This window comes from Oryctolagus cuniculus, chromosome 15, assembly GCF_964237555.1.
Source record: "Oryctolagus cuniculus chromosome 15, mOryCun1.1, whole genome shotgun sequence".
Lineage (NCBI taxonomy): Eukaryota > Metazoa > Chordata > Mammalia > Lagomorpha > Leporidae > Oryctolagus > Oryctolagus cuniculus.
The window spans coordinates 74,896,626-74,915,697 of NC_091446.1; the positions used below are offsets into that span (position 1 = coordinate 74,896,626).

The window sequence follows — 19,072 nt, forward strand, 5'->3', positions numbered from 1 at the left end:
CCAAGGCTCTGTTAAGGTGATGCTGCCTGAGCAGGAGGCTGCTGCTCAACCTCATCCCAGATGGACTGTGGGGCACCGTCCTGGCCAGAAGTTGCCAGCTCTGCAGCCTGGGAAGGTGGAACCCACGGAGGCACTGGGGCATCTCCAGCCCTATGATCTTAATGGGGAGACTGGCAAGGCTGGGGGATAGGGAAGCCTCCAGGGTCCTGCCCTTAGGGGAAACAGATCTAAGTCAGATAGGTGGGGCCAGATGAATAGCAGAGTTACAGAGCAGAGGGAGGGAGGGGGAAGGGCAGAGGGGAGCAGATGAGGTCAGTCCTGAAGCTGCCGTGTTGAAGTCCCTGCCCTTGTCACTACCCACAGCAGTTGTGTTCTGGGAAGCCCAGAGATTGGTCACATGGAAAAGGAAGGGAAACACAATGGGGGCTTGGGGGTTCTGGCTAAGCTGGGTCATTGGGTTCCTACCTACTGAGGGTGCACAGGCCCAGGTGGCATCTCTGAGGAGGAGCTCCACATCCCAGGCACCTAGTTCCATGGTGTCCTTCCAGCCCGACGTCCATGGGTCTCCAGAAGTCTAGCACCAAGCCCTGGCTCTGAGTGCAGGCAGATGGCTCCCGAGATAACCTGACCTGGGCAGGCAAAGGATCCCCCAGGCCTTGGACCTCCTCCTGGGATCCTGTTCGCTTTGTTTTCTGGCTGTGTTCCTGATGCTTAGATAGATCATTTTAACTTCATGAGCTGGAAGGCGTACCTCCTTCACTGTGTTGCCCTGTTCACCTGCTTGTCAATCAGGGGACCCCTCACCAGGAAGTACTGCCTCTTACCCAGGACATGGGGGTGGTACCATGTAAACACTTCCATTTTTTCAAAAGCTCATAAAAAGCGAGGAAGGACAGAAGTGCTCTCTCCTCGTAGACTTTTCCTATTTCTGGTTATTAGAGCTATGACAACAGATTGCTTATTTGAAAACTTCCTTTTTTTCTTGTAGGTATTTCTTGCTCTAAACTTCTCTCTTAGAATTGCTTTGGCTGGGGCTGGTGTTGTAGTGCAGAGGGCTAATGCCCTGGCCTGGGGTGCTGGCATCCCATATGGTTGCCGGTTCTGGGCCCAGCTGCTTGGCTTCCTACGTGGCTCTCTGCTGTGGCCTGGTCCTTGGGCCCCTGCACCCACGTGGGAGATCCAGAGGAAGCTCCTGTCTCCTTGCTTTGAATCAGCACAGCTCCAGCCATTGCAGCCAGCTGGGGAGTAGGCCATCAGATGGAGGACCTCTCTCTCTCTTTATTTATTGATTTATTTAACAGATAGAGTTAGACAGTGAGAGAAAGAGAGAGAGAGAGAGAGAGAGAGAGAGAGAGAGAGAAAGGTCTTTCTTCCATTGGTTCACTCCCAAAATGGCCACTATGACCAGAGCTATGCTGATCTGAAGCCAGGAGCCAGGTGCTTCCTCCTGGTCTCCCATGTGGGTGCAGGGGCCCAAGCACTGGGCCATCCTCCACTGCCCTCCTGGGCCACAGCAGAGAGCTGGACTGAAAGAGGAGCAACCGGGACCAGAACCTGGTGCCTGTATGGGATGCCAGCACTGCAGGCAGAGGATTAACCAAGTGAGCCACAGCGCAGGCCCCTGTATCTCTCTCTCTCTCCCCCCCTTCTCTCTCTGTGAAACTCTTCAGATAAACAAATCTTTTAAAAAAAAGAATTGCTTTGGCTGCATGCCACAAATTTTGATATGTCAGTTTCCACTTCATTTGTCTGAAGATATGCTTTAATTTCTTCATTGGCCCAGTGATTATTCAAGAGCATGTTGCTTCATTTCCATGTTTCTGTAAGTTTTCCTAAATGCATTCTGTTATTAATTTCTAGTGTCATACCACTGGAAAAGATAGGTGATCAAAAAACATAGCTGGGGAGCCGGCGCCGTGGCTCAATAGGCTAATCCTCCACCTTGCGGCGCCGGCACACCGGGTTCTAGTCCCGGTTGGGGCGCCGGATTCTGTCCCGGTTGCCCCTCTTCCAGGCCAGCTCTCTGCTATGGCCAGGGAGTGCAGTGGAGGATGGCCCAGGTGCTTGGGCCCTGCACCCCATGGGAGACCAGGAAAAAGCACCTGGCTCCTGGCTCCTGCCAGGATCAGCGCGGTGCGCCAGCTGCAGCGGCGGCCATTGGAGGGTGAACCAACGGCAAAGGAAGACCTTTCTCTCTCTGTCTCTCTCTCTCACTGTCCACTCTGCCTGTCAAAAAAAAAAAAAAAAAAAAAAAAAAAAAAAAAAACATAGCTGGTATGATTTCAATCATCTTTAATTAATTAATGTTTATTATATGATCTAATGTATGATTTACCTTGGAGAATGGGCTGTGTGCCCTTGAGAAGAATGCGTATTCTGCTGCATTTGGATGGAATGTCCTATATATATCTGTTAAGTCAATCCACTCTGAAGTATAGCTTAAGTCTGGTGTTTCCTTTCTTTTTCTATCTGAATGATCTGTTCATTGCTTAAACTGGAATGTTGAAGTCCTCTACTATCATTGTAGTACAGCCTATTTCTCCCCTCAGGTCTACTAGTAATTGCTTCATATATTCAGACACCTATTTTTGGGTGCATATATATTTACAACTGTTATATCCCCTTGATGAATTGACCTCTTAGTCATTATTGAATGACCCTCTTTGTCCCATCTTCCAGGTTTTTACTTAGTCTGTTTTATATAAAAATAGCTACTCCTGTCCTTTTTTGGTTTCCATCTGCATGGAATACCTTTTCAATCCCTTTCTCCTCAGTGCATCTTTACAAGTATAGTGAGTCTCTGGTAGCCAGAATATAGTTGAGTCCTATGTTTTTATCCATTCAGCCACTTTATGTCTCTTTACTGGAGAATTAATCTATTTTCTACAAAAGAATGTCATGAGAAACAGCTACTTAGGCCCCTCTTTCATCTGGCCCTGTGGCTCTCCACAAGGTGCACCCCATGGCAAATGGCATGCTTGCAGTGGCAGAGCCATGAGATCAATCCCAGAAATGGGCAGAAAGGATAAGATGTCATTAACTCACACCACCCGTCATCTGTCTCCCTCCCTCCCGCAATGTCACAAGGCAGAGCAGGACTCTGGAAATGCTGTGCTTTTATGTGAAAGGTCAAGGAAGCCAATGGGTTGAACACCTGTTCAACCTTAACTGCACAAAAATACTGCAGGTAAAGCAAGAAGTTATGTTCCATGCTTGCCATGCGAACAAGACTGAGGAATTCAGAAGGCACAAGAAGCATAAGAGATACTTAGCAGCAAGAAGAGAATGTCAACCTCCTTGTCTTTTTCCCTCGTTCCATTTATGTTGCTTCTGCCTGATCCTCCACCAATGTGCTTTTCTCTTTCCATTCACAAGTGTGTTTCTCTTAGCAGGTGTCAACAAAATATAGCCCAAAGGCCAAACCCAGTCCACTACCTGTTGTCATAAATAGCGCTTTATTGAGACATAGCCATGCTCATTTGTATCTGCACTGTCTGTGCTACAATGCCAGAGTTAAGTACAGGTGACAGAGGCCTTATTGCCTGCAAAGCCTAAAATATTTGCCATGTGGCTTTTTTATAGGAAAATGTTGGCTGGCCCTGCCCTTGAAAATACACTATGCCTAATCTATGGTCCATAGAATGCTATAATCTTGGAGTTGAATTAGTGTCACCTTATTTTTTTTTAAAGATTTATTTTGTTTATTTGAAAGAGTTACAGAGAGAGGTAGAGACAGAGAGAGAGGTCTTCCATCCACTGGTTTCAGTCCCCAGATGGCTGCAATGGCTAGAGCTGCACCAATCTGAAGGATTCAGGAGCTTCCTCCAGATCTCCCACATAGGCACAAGGGCCAAAGGACCTGGCCTCTCTTCTACTGCTTTCCCAGGCTGTAGAAGAGAGCTGGATCAGAAGAGGAGCAGCCAGACTAGAACCAGCACCCATATGGGATGTTGGCAATTCAGGCCAGGGCTTCAACCCACTGCGCCACAGCACCAGCCCCAGTGTCACATTATTTTTAAGAGTCTTTAATAAAATTGAGACTCTGAACTATGCAGAGAAGTTTCTGCAAGAATTCTCAGAAGCCATATTATGTTTATACACATTTTAAGTCTCCAATGAAGAGATGTTATGGTCTTGGTGCCTGAACCTTATTTTCAAAAGGAAATGAGGGCACAGGTATTGTGACAAGAGGGTTAAGCTGCCTCTTGGGATGCCAGCAGCATCCTCTATCACAGTTCAAGTCCTGTCTACTCTGTTTCTGATCCAGCTTCCTGCTGATACATCTTGGAAGGTAGTAAGTGGTGGACCAAGTACTTGGGTTCCTGCTGCCCACATGGGAGACCTGGGTGGAGTTCCTGGCTCCTGGCTTAAGTCTGGCATAGTCCTGGTTGTTGCAGGCACTTGGGGAGTAAACCAGTGGGAGGGAGTTTCTCTCGCTCTCTCATTCTCTGTCTTTCAAGAAGATAAAAATAAGCATTTAGTAAAAATAAAAGAGAGAGCCTTAGGCAGAGGCCTTAAGTACTATCACTGTATTAAGTGTATAATCCCAAGCAGTAGGCCAAAGGAAAGGAGCAGGGGAGCAGAGAAAGAAAAGAGGGAGAAATGACTGCATTTCCAGGCTGGCTGCCACCAGCCAGGGCTGCTGCTGGCCTGTAAACCCTGGATTCCTTATTGGTTTTCTACCTGGATGATCTGCTCATTGCTGAAAGTGGAGTGCTGAAGGCTTTTGGCCATTGTGACAGAAAAAGAAGAAAATGTGAGCCAGCGCCGTGGCTCAATAGGCTAATCCTCCACCTTGCGGCGCCGGCACACCGGGTTCTAGTCCCGGTTGGGGCACTGGATTCTGTCCCGGTTGCCCCTCTTCCAGGCCAGCTCTCTGCTATGGCCAGGGAGTGCAGTGGAGGATGGCCCAGGTGCTTGGGCCCTGCACCCCATGGGAGACCAGGAAAAGCACCTGGATCCTGGCTCCTGCCATCGGATCAGCATGGTGCACCGGCTGCAGTGGCGGCCATTGGAGGGTGAACCAACGGCAAAGGAAGACCTTTCTCTCTCTGTCTCTCTCTCTCACTGTCCACTCTGCCTATCAAAAATAAAAAAAAAAAATAAAAAAAATAAAAAAAAGAAAAAGAAGAAAATGTGTCCATCAATTTGTAGGGGCTCAGAGTAGGTGCCCATGGTGACAGCAGGCAAAGTCAGACACCTGTGCACCTGCCTGCAGGTGTAGCCCATGCAGAGGTGTCACCAGAGGTGCAGCCCAGGACAAGAGAAGGGCGATGACACAGAAAAGATCTGAAGTGGTGCACACAGTTCTGATGCCAGTGAACACAGAATGTTGAGCTTCCTAAAGCTACTTGTGATACAGATGAGGCAGGGAGCCAGTGAGGAACAAAGGAGCTAAGAAGTTTCCAGCAGTCTCTGTCTCATTGCCTGGATCCTAACTCCCTCCTCCTTGCAGGCCAATTTAATTGATGCACCTGAGCCTCCTGTATCATAAAGATGCCATTATGAATGTGAGTACACTGGGCTCCACGTGGAGATGCCAAGAAAGCCTTCCCAGGAATCATCACATGCACTGAACCCTGCTCAAGCTCCACCCCATTTGTATATTCAGTTAGGTCACCACCCCTATCCAATAAAAGAGACCACTGAACTGGGCTACAAATGCTGCTCCTTGTAGTGTGTGCCTCTCCTCATGGGACTACCCATGTTAACTTTCAAATGTTCTCTCTAAATAAATCCTTCAATTTTTGCACTCAATATATGACTCTACTTTGAATTTTATCTCACATGGAGATAAGAACCTGGAGTAAATACAGCTGGGGACCTTCCCCACCCCACCCTGCCTACAGCAGTTGGAGTCTTTTTTTTCTTTTTTTAAAAATTTATTTATTTATTTGAAAGACAGTGACAGAGTGAGGGGGAAAGACAGAAGGATCTTCCACACTCGTGCACTCCCCAAATGCTCTCAGCCACTGAAGCTAGGCCTGGCCTGCCTCAAGCCAGGAGCCTGGAATTCCATCCGGGTCTCCCATGTGAGCACAAGGGCCCTAGTACTTGAACCATCTTCTGCTGCTTTCCCAGGTGTGTTAGCAGGAAGCTGTACGAGAAGCATAGCATCTGGGACTCAAACCAGCACTGGGTTATAGGATGCTGGCATCACAATAGGCAGTTTCATCTGCTGCACCACAACACGAAGCCCTGGAGTCCTCTTTTCCATGAGTACCCAACAGATACATCAAAGAGCACCAGTGTCATTCACACTGGTCTACACTGGCCAGGCCACACTTCTATAGCTCCCAACTACCCACATCAGAAAACCTCCCTTCTGACTCCCAGAGCCTCACTGATGTTTCCTAAGTCTCTTCCAAGCCAGGTCTCTCTTCTCAGCAGCAACCCCTACCGAGAGGCAGCTGAGCCTAGCGAAAACAGCACACCTGTGTTAAGGGAGCCCAGTTTGAATGCAGCTCTCCTCAGCAGCTGCGGGATCCTCTGTCAGGTTATCCAAGTTCCACAAGTCTCTGTTTCCTGAACTCTAAAGCAAGCTGACTACACACAGTGCCATGAGGAATCAGAGGTCACCCAGGTAAAGAGTTGCCCACAATACCTACACAGTGCGCTGGAACTGTCCGTTTTATTATGACTGTATTGTCTCATTGTGTTGGCCTTGCATTGAACTCCTCTCTTCCCTCAGCTTTCTGTTATCCCCAAGTTACCCCTTACCCTTGTCTCCATATTTACAAGTCATCTTCTCCTATGGAATGAATTGTGCCCCTCACTCACAAACTCATACATTGGAATCTCAACCTCCAGTAGAACTGCATTTGAAGATAAGGTCTTTATAGAGGTTTTGGTGGCTAAATAAGGTCACAGATACGGGGCCCTGCTCAGATAGGATTAGTGTCCTTAAAAGAAAAGATATCAGAAAGCGTATATTCTATTATTCTATTTCTCTCTCCTTTGCTCACACACATGAAGGAAAAGATATCTGAAGAAAAATGATTCATATAGAAATCTAGATTTACACAAAGGACCAAAAAGCACTGAAAATAGTAACTATGTGGGGAAATACAAAAAACAAGTGTCAACAAACTTTCAAGTATTTAAGTCATACAGAATGTATTCTGTGATTATCATGCCATTAAATTAGCAATCAACAATAAAAAGATATCTGGAACATCACCAAATTTTTGGAATCTAAATAACATACTTCTAAGTAACCCATTGGTCAAAGAATATATCAAAAGGGAAATTATAAGGTATTTTAATGAATTAAAACAAATTAATGGAAAAAGCAACTCACCAAAATTTGTGGAATGCAATGAAAGTTACAAGATGAGGCAGCTATTCCATTCTTCAATATTTACCCCCCGAATATTAAAAGTTTGTGCTGGGGCTGGCGCTGTGGTGCAGCAAGTTAGCGCCCTGTCCTGAAGCACCAGCATCCCAAATGGGTGCCGGTGCTAGTCCCGACTGCTCCACTTCTGATACAGCTCTCTGCTATGGCCTGGGATAGAAGTAGAGGATGGCCCAAGTCCTTGGGCCTCCACACCCAATGTGGGAGACCAGGAAGAAGCTCCTGGCTGCTGGCTTCAGATCAGTGCAACTCCTGCCATTGAGGCCATCTGGGGAGTGAACCAATGGATGGAAGATCTCTATCTCTCTCTCTCTCTCTGTCTCTACCTCTCTCTGTAACTCTTTCAAATAAATAAAATAAATCTTTCTGAGGATTTACTAGGAGTAAATTTTAAATGTTCTCATCACAAAAAAGGCAAGAGCATTGAGATAATTCATGTCAATTGACTCATTTAGCCATTCCAAAATGTGCATGTATTTCAAAATATTGTGCTGTATGTGATAAATACATGTAATTTTTGCCAGTTAAAATACATTCATAAGTAATAAACAGGCCTGATTCAACAGCCTCTCGGAGGTCACCAGACCGTTTTTCTGGCTGAGAAGAGTGGACTCCTGCCTTAGGTAGCACCTCTGCTTGCCTTGGGAAATATCTGAGGTGCCGGTGGGGGTCTCCCCAAGGGTGACCAAGGCATCCGTTTCTGTCTGCAACAATTGGGTCTGCCAGAGGCAGGAGCTGAGGCGGCTCAGTCCGTCTTTGCCATTGTCTAACCGGAAGGAAAGTTTCTTTCCCTCCCCACTGCACTCTGAGCACTCTGCAAGGGCCCGAAGAGCTTCCTTTAACAACTCACACTGAAAGGCAGTCCTGAGCTGGAATTTCACTGAGGGCAGCCCTGGGGGTGGGAGTGGGAGCCAAGAGGTCAGGCTTCCTGACAGGCAGGCGGGCACACCTCGGCCAGTCAGCCCAGTGGTCCCTGGTTCCGGCCCAGTTTCAGCCTGGGGGAGAGCAGCCCTCCAGGTTTTCCCTGAGAGCAGCCTTCCACGTCCACCGGGAGTCCTGGAGGCCTTGGGATGGGCAGGGCAGCCACTGCCTTTGTGCCTGGGCCTGGTGACTGTCCCTTCCGTGCTGCAGCTTGCCCATGCCTCACCCTGACCTGGCCATTCTCTGCAGGACTCTGGTCTCTCGGCACCTGCACTCCACTGTGTCAAATTCTGCAACCCACCATTTTCCCACCTAAGCCAAGGCCCGGGCAGGTGCTGAGGCCGGCAGTCTATGGGGCTCCATTTTGCTTCTCCTTTGGGCTGAAGACTTTTTTTCTTCATCATTTCTTCCCCCAGCCATGGACAGGGTCTCTGGGTCCAGGGACAACAACCACAAGAGAACTCTGGGGCAGCTGTGTCGGTTGCAGCATTCAAGTCGCAAGTACTTGATCCGGCACCTGCAACCTCCCTGGATCCCAAGGGCCGAGCAGCCGGAAGCGCACCTGCACACAGATGTGGGAGGCGGGCAGTGCCCTGCAAGACAATGGCTGCTCCTGGACGCCCACCCCATGGGCAGCGCTCCCCGGCAAGACGCTATGACCCGGAAGTGCTGCTGGCGCGTGACCTCCTGCTCCACCGCGCGCATCGCCTGGGTTCCAGCCTGAGCGTTGAAGATACTGCCAGGAGCCGCCAGGAGCTGGTGTCCGAGGCTGGGAAAGACCCCGCCCAGCCAAGGGTCAGGCCCGTGGCGGCCACGCCGTTTTCGGGGACGTGCTGGTACTCTCTTCATGATTTTCTGCGGGGGCCCTAGCGGTTCTCCACGGCGGCTTCCGTAAGTTTTCACCTCAGGACTTTTAGTTTTGTTCCTGAGAAACGAGTATTTTCCCCCTCCTACAGGGAAGGTTGATGGAGGAAGGAAGGTGTGGACGAGAGGGAAAGAGAGTAGGAGACGGGAGAAGAGAGAGGAAGGAGGAAGGGAGGGAGAGTGAGAAAGAACTTTCCCCGCGGACCCTGTGAACATTTTGTGGCATTTCCTCTTCCCCGAGCCAAAAGTACCCGTGGCGCCTCAGTGAGAAGAGGCCATCACCTTCTCTCTTTTCTGAATCGTACTGAAGTGTGACGTGTGCTGCAGTGTGCTTGCGGAATTCATAGGTGTACAAGCTGATGGACTGTTACAGACCCAGCACACGTGGCACGAGTGTTACGATGAAAGTAAAAACAGAACCGTACTGAAACCCAGGACTCCCTCTTGGGCTGTGTTCCACCACCGCTCTGGTCTACTGATGCTAAGTTTTATTTTTCCCAGATATGTGTGCCTTGCTTTTGTAGGGCAGTGTTATCTTTGTGAGGGTCGTCTGCATTCTTCCGGTGGGTCATGGAAGGCTCGTTCCCGCGGCTCTAGCGTTCCTGCGTCCATGGCCATTGGAGTAGTTCTATCCGCGTTCTATGCAGACCCTCTGTGAATGTCTGCAGCAGATCGCTGATGGCAGCACCGTGTGTCCGCGCAGGCACACGTGTTCCTGTAGGAACTGGAGGGGCTGTGTCACTGAGTGCGCGTGTTCAGCCTTGAGCCTGCTGTCTCAGGTGTGGATGCACCTTCCCGCCAGCAGTGTGTGAGTCCTGATTGCTTCCTGTCCACAACACCTGGCATTTGGCATGTCTTTGCCTTTCAGCCGTTACAGGGAGTTATGATAGGGCCCTGTAGGTATGGTGTGTGTGTGTGTGTGTATGTGTGTGTGTGTGTGTGTGTTTCTTTTTCAAATCTTGTAGTGTCGGCCGGTGCTGTGGCTCACTAGGGTAATCCTCTGCCTGCAGCGCTGACACCACACGTTCTAGTCCCGGTTGGGGTGCCGGATTCTGTTCCGGTTGCCCCTCTTCCAGTCCAGCTCTCTGCTATGGCTGGGGAAGGCAGTGGAGGATGGCCCAAGTGCTTGGGCCCTTCACCTGCATGGGAGACCAGGAGGAAGCTCCTCACTCCTGGCTTCAGATCGGCGCAGTGCGCTGGCTGTAGCAGCCATTTGGGGGATGAAGGAAGACCTTTCTCTTTGTCACTCTCTCTCTAATTGTCTAACTCCGCCTGTCAAAAAAAGTTTCTAGGAAAACTGGAATTGAAATGTAATCTTACTTTGATGCAAAACAGTTTTGAAATCCATGCATCATTTCTTCCTTCTAAATGCTTTACCTGATCTTTTAGAAGCCTCCTTGTACACATGGCTTTCAAAAAGTCTTGCACCAACATAAATTGAGCTTTTATCCCAGTTTCCTGCCAATTTTTGCAGCCCCCTCAGACTTTCTTGCTACTCCTGATGTCTTTCACCAGCCGTGGGTTTTGTCTGTTCTGGAGCATCCTGTTAATGGAACAATACGTCATGTTGCTTCCAGAGCCTGTGGCTCAGCCATGCTTGCTGCTGCACAGAACCCTCGTGTGTTCCCTGTGATGGCTGAGCACCCTGCAGGACGTGAGCAGACCTGTGTTGGCAGCTGACAACCCCTTGCTACTCTGATGGCCATTTGCTTGGTTTCCCGTGTTTGGCTGTGATGAGCAAAGGTGCTGTTATATGTGTTCTTGTCCCAGTCTGCCTGTGAATGCACATTTTCATTGTTCTGGGGGAAATGCACCTACCAGTAAAATAGCTGGGTTCTAGAGTAGGTGTAAGGTTTTTGAAGAACTTGCTAAACTGGTTTACAATGTGGTTGTACCATTTTATACTCTCTAAGATGATGTTTTGGAATTCTGTTTTCTCTCCATCCTTGCCCACATTCAGGGCCATCAGTTGTTTTACAATAGCCATTGTATTGTGTAAGAGTACCCCATGTGGTCTTTTTTTAAAAATTAATTTATTTATTTGAAAGAGTTTACAGAGAGAGGAGAGGTAGAGGTAGAGGTAGAGAGAGAGAGAGAGGTCTTCCATCTGATGGTTCACTCCCCAGTTGGCTGCAATGGACGGAGCTGCACCGATCCAAAGCCAGGAGCCAGGAGCCAGGAGCTTCTTCCTGGTCTCCCACACTGGTGCAGGGGCCCAAGGACTTGGGCCATCCTCCACTGCTTTCCCAGGCCATAACAGAGAGCTGGATTGGAAGTGGAGCTGCTGGGTCTCAAACCGGCTCCCATGTGGGATGCCGGTGCTTCAGGCCAGGGCCTTAACCCACTGTGTCACAGGGTCCCCCTCCATGTGGTCTTAATGTGCATTTCTCTAATGACTAATGATGCCCAGCACTTTTATTGTGGCCTGCAAGGAGGGGCTTCTTGTCTATTTGCAGCATTCCATCACGAAGTGTCCAAGACTTCTGCTCATATTTTATTTTTAAAATGTTGATTTTAATGGACATACAATATTTATCTTTAATTGTGGGATACAGTATTCTAATTCAATACTTGTATACAGTATGTAATGACCAAATTGGAGTAACAAGCATTTCCACATCCTTATATTTTTTGTTTAGAGCCTAGAGCTCCTGTCTTCTGGTTCTTTTCAGAACAGGGGGTTACTCTGAATTGTACCTTCTTTGTTGTGGTGTAGAACACTGGAACTTATTCTAACTGTATTCTGATACCTGTTACTCAATCTATCCCTGCCCTCCTCCTCCCTGCTCTTCCTAGCCTCTAATATTCACTATTTTCCTATTGAAGAACTTTGGACATTTCCTGGCTTGTATGAATATGAATATAGCCACTGTAAACACTTAATACTAGTTTTCTGCAAATATATATTTTCATTTCTCTTGAGTAAATATCTAGAGATGAATTTCTAGGTTGTATACTAAATGTATGTTTCACTTGGAAAGAAATGGTTAAACCACTTTCCTAGAATGGCTGCTTGGAGTGGGCATTTGGCTTAGTAGGTAAAATACTATGTGGGACACCCATGTCCCTAATCGGAGTACCTGGGATTGAGTCCCAGCTCCATTTCTAATTCCAACTTGCTGCTAATGCACACCTTTAGAGGCAGCAAGCTAATGGCTCAGGTAGTTGAATTTCCGTCACCTGGGTGGGAGATTCAGCTTTAGTTCCCAGTTTAGACTTCAACCTGGCCCTGCATCTGCTGTTGGGTAATGAACCAGCAGATAGGAGGTCTGTTTCTTTGTCTTTCAAATAAATAAATAATAAACATAAAGTCACTGTTGCATTTTGGGTTTGTGGGTGTTTTAGTTGCTTTATATTCTCCCCAAGAATCTTATTTTTTTCCTGGTAAATGTTTACTATAATGGTTAGTTGTTATTGCTTAGTTTGACCAAGGTCTAGTGTTGCTGAGAAGCATCTCAAAATGGAGCCTAGCATTAAGACATTAACTGTGGAGGTGATAATTGAATTCTGCATGTTGCGATTTGGTCTTTGGGCCTATCTGACCTATGCTTGTCTTCCTTAATTTAAGGAGTTGATTTTTAATGAAGAATTGACTCATAATCATTATAGTGAATACAGAGGGACTATAATCTAAGGGAGTGAGACCAAGGCCTGATAAAGTCTACAACAGAGGCATTAGGGAATTGGAACTCAGTTTCAGTTCTGTTTCTAATTTTCCTCCATTCCCTAGTGTCTGCATTGTTTTGTGTTACTTGAGCATTTTTTGGTGTCCTATTTGACTTACTGACTGAGTTTTTGATTTGCAAAGTTTTTTAGTGACTTCTCTCTGTAATTACTTAACTTTACCAAGTCTAATTAGAATTGATATTTTATCAATTTCAAATGGAATATAGAAATCTGACCACTATGTTGTCTCTTTGCTCTCCTCCCTGAAGTTATAATTGCCATACTTGATTACAGTATGCATTGAAAATTCTGTAACACAATGTTTTTTTTTTTTGACAGATAGAGTTATACAGTGAGAGAGAGTGACAGAGAGAAAGGTCTTCCTTCTGTTGGTTCACCCCCAACATGGCTGCCAGAGTCGGTGCACTGTGCCGATCCAAAGCCAGGAGCCAGAGGCTTTCTCCTGGTCTCCCCTGCGGGTGCAGGGCCCAAGCACTTGGGCCATCCTCCACTGCCCTCCTGGCCACAGCAGAGAGCTGTAGTGGAAGAGGAGCAACTGGTGCCCATATGGGATGTCAGTGCTGTAGGTGGAGGATTAACCAAGTGAGCCATGGTGCCAGCCCCTAATGCAATGTTGTAATTATAATTTTCAACCATGAAACACATTCTAAGGATCTTGAGAGTAAATGGTCTCTGTGATATTTGCCTTAAAAACCTGGGACACTTCCTCAAAACCAGTGTCCTGTTTGGGCACTCAGCCTGGTCTCCTCTCAAACCAGACACTTTTTCTGTCACTTGCCAATCAAATAAAAGTTTTTCTGTCTAATAAAATTTTCTGCCTCTTTGCAAATTGTTTCCAGGATTTTCATTTCTATACTAAGCTGAGGAAAAGAACTCAGGAAACTTGTTCCAGCAAGTTCTACCCTTCCCTCTGCAACCAGTAACAATAGTTACCAGGTATTTACCATTTTGTTTTCTTCCTTCATTCTTTATGTTCTAAGTTTCTTCTGTTTTACTCTCTTCTGAAGAATTTGTTAACCATCTCTCTCTCTCTCTCTCTTTTTTTTTTTTTTGACAGGCAGAGTGGACAGTGAGAGAGAGAGACAGAGAGAAAGGTCTTCCTTTGCCATTGGTTCACCCTCCAATGGCCGCCACGGCCAGCGCACTGCACCGAAGGTAGGAGCCAGGTGCTTCTCCTGGTCTCCCAGGGGATGCAGGGCCCAAGCACTTGGGCCATCCTCCACTGCACTCCCGGGCCACAGCAGAGAGCTGGCCTGGAAGAGGGGCAACTGGGACAGAATCTGGCACCCCGACCAGGACTAGAACCTGGTGTGCTGGCGCAGCAGGTGGAGGATTAGCCTATTGAGCCGTGGTGCCGGCCATTAACCATCTCTTAAAAAGCAGGTCTGTTGCAGGGCGGTGCTGTGGCGCAGAGGGTTAATGCCCTGACCTGAAGTGCTGGCATCCCATATGGGCGTTAGTTTGAGACCCAGCTGCTCCACTTCTGAGCCAGCTCTCTGCTATGGCCTGGGAAAGCAGTAGAAGATGGCCTGAGTCCTTGGACCCCTGTATCTGCATGGGAGACCTGGAAGAAGCTGCTGGCTCCTGGCTTCGGATTGATGCAGCTCCAGCTGTTGCAGCCATTTGTGGGAGTGTACCATCAGATGGAAGACCTCTTTCTCTCTCTGTCTCTCCTCTCTCTGTGTAACTCTGACTTTCAAATAAATAAATCTTAAAAAAAAAAGAAAAGCAAGTCTGTTGGCAAAGGATTCTCCTAGGTTTCCTTTAATTTAAAAGCAGTTTAAATTTCATGGTTCTTTCTGAAGTATATTTCCAATGTTTGTAGAGTTCTAAATTGATTCTCTTCTCCTTCTAGTGCCTGAAGAATGAATGCCATCTAATGAGGAGTTCCACAGTCATTTGGATCATTGTGCCCTACAGGTAACATGTTGCTTATCTCTGTTCAATTCATTGCCTTTACTCCTTTGCAGTTTCAGTTACGCATTTGAAAACATGAATCCTCTCTGAGTTTTGTTAAAGTTTTGAATCTGTAAGTTGTGTCTTTACCTAAACAGGAAATTTCAGACATTATTATTTTTCCATGTTTATATTCTTTCTTCTCTGGACTTTGTTGACATTGTGTTAAACTTTTTGTGATTATCCAACATGTTCCTAAGATCTTATTTTTTTTTTTCAGTCTCTTTTCTCCCTATTCAGAAAGTATATATATTTTTAATTGGGTTATCTTTTCTCTGCCATCTCCATTCTGGTATAATTTTTTTCTTTTGTAGTCATTGTATTTTTGTTTTAATGTTCCATTCAATCTTTATATTTTCTGTTATTGGTGTGACTTTCTGTTCATTTGTTTCTGAGTTATTTCACAATTACATTCTGGAACATTTTAATGTCAACTGTTCTAAGTTCTTTGTTAGATAATTTTAAGAGTTTGTATCTTGGCATTAGCATCTGTTGCTTTTTTTCTCCCATGTGAATTGATATGTTTCTGGCTCTTCATATATTAATTTTGGATTGCACCCTGGGTATTTTGAATATTGTGTTATAAAATTCTGAGTTTTAAAGCAAATCTTATGGAGAAGGCAGTTTTTGTTTTGTTAGGTAATCAGTCCTGGTTTAGGGCACATGTTCCAATCTATCTTCTTGGGACTGTGGGTTCAAAGTTAACCCAGTTTTCAAGGCTTTTGTAGTGCTCTTTGGAGCCTGTGTGTGTGTGTGTGTGTGTGTATAAATGAAATCGGGGTAATGACATATTGTTTAGTTTATTATCAAATTTATTATGTTTACTTGATCAGATCTACTTGTGTCCAGCTGTGGGTAAGCCCAGCTTTTAATTCTTGGGGCTTTAGTTGCTCCTCTCCCCAATGTGATTCTTTTATTTATTTATTTGACAGGTAGAGTTATAGACTGAGAGAGAGAGACAGAGAGAAAGGTCTTCCTTCCATTGGTTCACTCCCCAAATTGCCACTATGGCTGGCGCTGTGCCGATTCGAAGCCAGGAGCCAGGTGCTTCTTCCCAGTCTCCCATGTGGGTGTAGGGGCCCAAGCACTTGGGCCATCCTCCACAGAGAGCTGGACTGGAAGAGGAACAACTGGGACTAGAACCCGGCACCCATATGGGATGCAGGTGCTGCAGGCAGAGGATTAACCAAGTGAGCCACGGCACTGACCTCCCCCCACAATGTGATTCTGTGACTGCTTCTGCATCCAGAGACTAGTAGCACCAAGACAGAGGGTGCAAAACACCAATAAAGGTTTGAATTGCACTTAGGGCCCAAGGCTCTGGGCGCTGTGGAGGAGGGCTCCCTTGCCCCAGGGTCTGGGTTCTTCTGTCCTGGAGTCTGGGATTCAAAAAGATGGAGAAAGAAAGAAAACCAAGATTTCTGTTTTCTCTCTAAGCCCTAGAAACTCCTTTTTCTGTTTATTGTGCCAAAGCCCTTGGGCTCTTTATGTACCCTGGTGCCTGGCTATGGGTTTCAGCTGGCTTTGCAGGCTGACAGATACTACCAGAGAAACTGGTAGACTTCCATCCATTAGTGATATTTTGATTCTGTTCTTCCTCCCTAATCTGCCTCTTATTTACTTTTCAGGTCCCTGAAATTACTGCTCGATGCATTTTGTCCAGGTCTTACAGTTACATTTAGTATTAGAAAAAGGGTGGATTGTATTTAGCCTATTGTATCCAAAATTGCAACTCCTTTATTGATCTCTATTACAGCGATTTCGTATTTTGTGGTTTCAAGATGTCATTTTCTCAGATGTTTCCTTTTCTTTCTTCTTTAATAGTTTCATAATATTAATAAAACATGCAACCAGGATATGAAGAGAGATGCTTTTTATTAAAAAATGATTTTTCCAAATGATTTTCTTTTTTTCTTCATTAGATTTGCTGTTGTCCCTTTTATTTGTGTTTTAGTGTTTCCTGTGTCTTTGTTTTCCAGTAGTTCACTAATCACCTCCGCTCCTAATGGCACTGAAGTACTCTTTGAAATGGTGAAAATGTTGAAAGCACATGTCTTTCTCTTTTTGTATAGCTGTGCTTATCCCATGCATTGTGATATAGGTTCTCCCTAAAATAGGAGATGAATGTTCTTATTTCCAGATTTTTTGATGTACTAATTGTGTGCTCTGAGAATAAAGCCTGCACATTTCCTTCTTTTTAAAATATAGAATATTCTTAATGTGTCCTTTTTTTTTCTTTCTTTTTGTATACTATCTGCGGATACTACAAAAGAAATTGTATTTTTGTGATTCTGGGGTAGTGTGTTATCATTTAATGACATCTATATTATTATTTGTCTGTTCTTCTTTCCTTACTGAGCTATGACCACCCTGGGGGCAGGTGTAAATGTTTTTTTTCATATTTGTGTTCCCAGCAGCCAAGACAGCCAGGCAGAATGTGGATGCTGGAAACATTTATTCATATTCTTTCTGACTGTGTAAATTTCTTTGACATTCTGTATGTTTCTGAAGCCCATTTTCTCTTTTACTAATTGATTTTTCTACAGCATCAATTGCATTGACCACTTCCAATCCTCATTTAAATTGTTCTATAGTGTGATTTAAGTGTATTGTCTTCCTTTTTCAAAGATGTCAAAGGAATAAGTTCTTGTGGTCTGAAGTTTTTTTCATGTTTGCTCAGATTTTGTTTCCTGGGAGTCTGTCTTGAAGTTTTATTTTTGTTGCTCATCCTTGTCCAAGCCTTGGATTTGGGGTTAGAGCATTCTTGATCCTTAGGTCCAACTAATTCCGGAATATGGAGTGCCATATGATATCACCATGTGCTTATTAATAAATTCCCAATACTAATAAGCCTGTGTGGCTTCTTGCCTAATATTCAGATAAGAATTCTGAACACCGCCATAAATGAACGAGGCAGCATGATAAGTTTTTAAGCTTTTTATTCAGTGGGAGAAATGCATAGGAGAGTGTGGACCCTATGTAAAAGAGAAAGAAATCTGGATTCATACCAAGTACCAGGAGCCAGCCATGTGGAGGAGCATGGAGGCCAGGAAGCATGGGGCAGGTGGCCCTGGATGTGCAGGGGCAGCAAGCTTCCCCCCACCACTGGAAAAAGAGGCAAACAGCCAAAAAACGGGCAGACCCACAGTGTCCCAGGCCTTTAATCCACTTCCAGAGGGGAGTGGTTAGTTAATCTGATTGACTGGTAGGCCCACAGGTGTGTCTAGGTAGGGGGGTGAGGTCACACAGGGGCATGGTAAAGGCATGTCCTTCCAGCTCACAAACCTGATCAATTTTATCCTCTATGCCTGCCTACAACACAACCAGAGCTGTTGGCTTCTGTGTTTTTCAGATTTCTAGCTTCAGTTTTCCCCTTATTCAGAATGAAAGGATCATCAATATTGCTTCTAAAATTGGGATTTGTTGTCTGTGCTAAATTTAAGTAGTTTTATTGTTCTATCATTCCACTTTTGAGAATATCAGATGTTTCCAAAGATGGAATAAAACTCATGAGGGAGGTTCCTTTCCATTTGCAGCAAGGGTCAAGCATCTGTCTTCTTGTAGTCATATTGTCAGTACTACTTCAGCATCAGGGTGTGGCTGGGGCTTGGGCGATTGCTGCATACACCTCTTGGATGAGAGGAATGGCACTCACTGAATCTGGGGCTCAAGTCTGAACTTAGCACTGTGAGGTCCCTCATGCCTAGCCTAGTTGTGCATCTACGGGTGCAGTGTCAGCACTTAGCTGGCCACCAGTGTTTGGGCCATGCTGCTCTCTCTCTTTACTCGATGTCCCCTGGGAGGCAGAGTTCTGGGACTGGGTTGGCAGCTGGTACCAACTTGTAATTTTCTCTAACTTTTTAAGACAGAGTATACATTTGCTGCAGAATATGAAATATGCTCAACATTCTTGTCAAACACTTTGGGTGTTAATGTGAATTTTTTTTACCCTTTGACAGAAAATGTCATGGATATTTTAAGAGGAAAAAGGGAGAAGGGGTATGAATTCCCTCGTGGTGCCATCCTTCTGGAATGACAATATATTCTCATCTTAACTTCCTTACCTGTAACTTTTATCTGAGAATCTTTCCTGTGTCATGTCTGGTAGCTTCTTAGTTTCCAGTAGCATATATTTTAGATGAGATTTTCATCTTCTTGATGACACTGACTGTCATATATTCAGTCTTGACTTTGACTTTGCTTGTCCTAATAAAATCTCCTCTGTCTGTTGCCATGGCTCGGCCATCTCTTAAAGTCATGAGTCGGGAAGCTGAGTCTTGCATTGGCTTC

The 19,072-nt window shown here is 45.7% G+C and overlaps 1 long non-coding RNA gene across 4 annotated transcripts in view; it reads left to right on the plus strand.

Moving 5' to 3' along the window:
• The first annotated feature begins 8,987 nt into the window (after positions 1-8,987).
• The window catches only part of LOC127487441 (uncharacterized), a 220,441-nt gene continuing 210,356 nt past the window's right edge, over positions 8,988-19,072 (plus strand). For 3 of the 4 annotated variants that reach the window (XR_011382789.1, XR_011382791.1, XR_011382790.1), the window contains exons 1-3: positions 8,988-9,166; positions 13,666-13,762; positions 14,682-14,746. This is a non-coding gene — a long non-coding RNA (uncharacterized lncRNA). The remainder of the gene's footprint in view (positions 9,167-13,665; positions 13,763-14,681; positions 14,747-19,072) is intronic. The other variant, XR_011382792.1, reaches the window with a different exon arrangement.